Below are 3034 nucleotides of genomic sequence, written 5' to 3' on the forward strand. Positions count from 1 at the left end.
GGGCCGTTCTTAGAAAAACAATTTTTTTTTCTGCATTATTTTTATTATTAGATAACAGATAACAGAAAAACAGATAAAATGGAAAAAAAAAGACTTACAAAAATATATAGATTCTCTAACAGATAGTAAGCAAATTTTTTTTTTCATAATTATATTATTGTTAACTATTTTTAAAACAAAAACATAAATGTAAAAACCTTACTCTTTTTGTTTATCTTAGTAAGATAATCTTAAGTATAAAAAGATTAATGTATTACTAATACATTTTTAGTAACACATTTTTAATAATACAGTTTTAATCTAATACTATTAAATTAAAACTGTTTTAATTTTATTAATAGATTAAAGTATCATTTCACAGGTTCATTAAAACATCATATAAGTATAAAAATTTGTTAATACACAAATAAGTATTAATGATACTTATTTGTATATTAACAAATACTTTGTTAAAAATAAACTATTTTATGATTTGTATAATTTGCTTCTTTTCTTTTAATTTCTATAGAAGTCTACAAATCGAATTTATATTGATTTATTCTTAACAGACATATTTTTTTAAGGTTTAGTTTAAAAATGGTATAAAAATTACATTCATCTTCTTTTATTATTTTCCTGTTGTATACTACTTCATCCTATAAATATTATTTAAATAATTATACAAACATGTCTAATATTTGCTTCTTGCTTAGATCCTAGCACTATCATTATAGATTTTTTGAGATTTCGTAAGTATAGTTCCCATAACATTTTTGCATTAACTTAATGTTTCTAAAGTTTTTTTAAATATATAATATAATTATTATTGTCTATACCTTTTTCTTGATGTATACTAGTTTATATATATTTATTGTTTACATAAGTATATACCCATTCCTAATGTTAGCTTCTTGTTTATATACATATAATCTTTATATTTTAATTTTTTAGTTGTTATTTTTTGAACTTACTTTTGGCAATTACAAGGTGTTATTTTTTATCGTACAATTTTTTTGTTACTTTTAGCTGAATCGACAAGGTCTACCATTGGTAAGTTTGTATATTATAACTTTTGTTATGAATCATAGTAAAAGAAGTTTAAACATGTGTGTCTAGGTTTAACTCATATTTTGTTTAACTCTCCTTTCATCACTTGCTATAGTTAGTAATTTTGAAAACCAGGAATTTTTATTCTGTAAATATATTTAATGCTAAACTTATTTTTTTTTGCGGTGTCTTACTCCTTTTTTAACTTTAGAACCATCTTCATCTGGTACAGTTGGTAAGTTCTAAAAACCTGTTATGCATTCCTTATCAAATGCAACATTTATTTTGTATAACCATCTTTTAACCTTAGTTCCAACTTTAACTGCAACAAGTGGTAAGTTTAAAAACTATTACTTTTTAATATGTGTATGCATTTCTCAACAAATGCAATATTTATTTTCTATTAAAACTTTTTAACCTCAGGAACATCTGCTACAATTGGGATATTTTAAATACTTTACTTTCTAATATGTGTATGTATTTTTCATCAAGTCCAATATTTGTTTTTTATTACAACTTTTTTACCTTAGTTTTATTGTCGTCTGCATCAAGTGGTATGTCTAAATAATATTACTTTTTCATATGTGTATCCATTTTTCATCATTTGCTATATTAATTTTTTATTACAACTTTTTAACCTTAGGACCATCTTCATCTGGTACGATTGGTAAGTTTTAAAATTTTTACTTTCTATTTGTGTATGCCTTTTTTTATCAATTGCTATATTTTTCTTTTTTAAAACTTTTTTTACCTCTGTTTCATCGTCCTCTGCATCAAGTGGTATGTCTAAATAATGTTACTTGTTAATATGCATGTCCATTATTCATCATTTGCTATGTTAATTTTGTATTACAACTTTTTAACCTTAGGACCGTGTTCATCTTCTACGATTGTTAAGTTTTAAAAATTTTACCTTCTAATTGTGTATGCATTTTTCATCAATTACAATTTTTCTTATTACAACTTTTTAACCTTAGTTTCATGTTCATCTGCAACGACTGGTATTTCTAAAAACTATTACTTTTTAATATGAGTGCGCATTTCTTAGCAACTGCAATATCTTTAAATGACAACTTTTTCTACCTTTAGTTCCACCTGCTCAACCTTCTGCTGGTAAATTTATGTATTAAAAATGTATCTGAATGGTTATTAAATTTTTATTATTCCTATTAATATACACTGTTTAATACATTTATATTGTGTTTTCATTTGAATTCTCATAAAAGGAAAATCACTAGCAGTATTGAAATTTTTACTCTTATTAAAAATTTGTTTACCTATCAGTGATTTATTAGTCAATAAATTTATATATTTAGATAAACTTTAACAAGTAAAAAATTTTTATTAAGTGTTACATAATGCCATTTGTTACTAATATAATTATTATTTATTTGCTTTTACTGCTTACAAATGAAGCCTACAGGGTTTACAGGACCCAGCATCCTGGACCCACCAGCAACAGATTATATTTGCGTTGGATCCAGTTTGGGGGCAAAGATGACCCTCTTTTTAGATGGCCCTATTATCAGAAAGTGGCAGAAGAGGTCGACCTAGGCGCAATGTTTTATGGCTTGCAAAATGAGTACCGCAAGTTTTGTAGCTTGCAAATATGGTGCAACAAGTTTTATGGCTTGCAAAATGAGTACCGCAAGTTTTGTAGCTTGCAAATATGGTACAGCAAGTTTTATGGCTTGCAAAATGAGTACCGCAAGTTTTGTTGCTTGCAAATATGGTACAGCAAGTTTTGGAGCTTGAAAATATGGTACAGCAAGTTTTATGGCTTGCAAATTTTTTTTGATAAACGGCTCTGGCTTACCTTCACGTGGTGTCTATTGTTAAAAATGATTTAATTTTATTCATTAATGGAATTGAAAAATTAAATCATTCACTAAAAGCCAAGACAAAACTTAATTACATTTTTTATTTCAAAATACTTATTGTTTTTGTGTGTTTTTTGTTAAGGTTGGAGTGGGGAATCGGTCCCTTTAAAGGACAAAATGGATATTCA

The 3034-nt window shown here is 25.8% G+C and overlaps 1 long non-coding RNA gene across 1 annotated transcript; it reads left to right on the forward strand.

The window, feature by feature from the left end:
• Positions 1–976: 976 nt before the first annotated feature.
• On the forward strand, positions 977–2570 carry LOC136091604 (uncharacterized). Its single transcript, XR_010644112.1, has 7 exons — positions 977–1029; positions 1238–1261; positions 1337–1360; positions 1557–1580; positions 1670–1693; positions 1896–2027; positions 2116–2570. It is a non-coding gene; the product is annotated as an uncharacterized LOC136091604 (long non-coding RNA).
• Positions 2571–3034: the final 464 nt, after the last annotated feature.

The sequence above is a fragment of the Hydra vulgaris genome, chromosome 15 (assembly GCF_038396675.1).
Source record: "Hydra vulgaris chromosome 15, alternate assembly HydraT2T_AEP".
NCBI classification, from domain to species: domain Eukaryota; kingdom Metazoa; phylum Cnidaria; class Hydrozoa; order Anthoathecata; family Hydridae; genus Hydra; species Hydra vulgaris.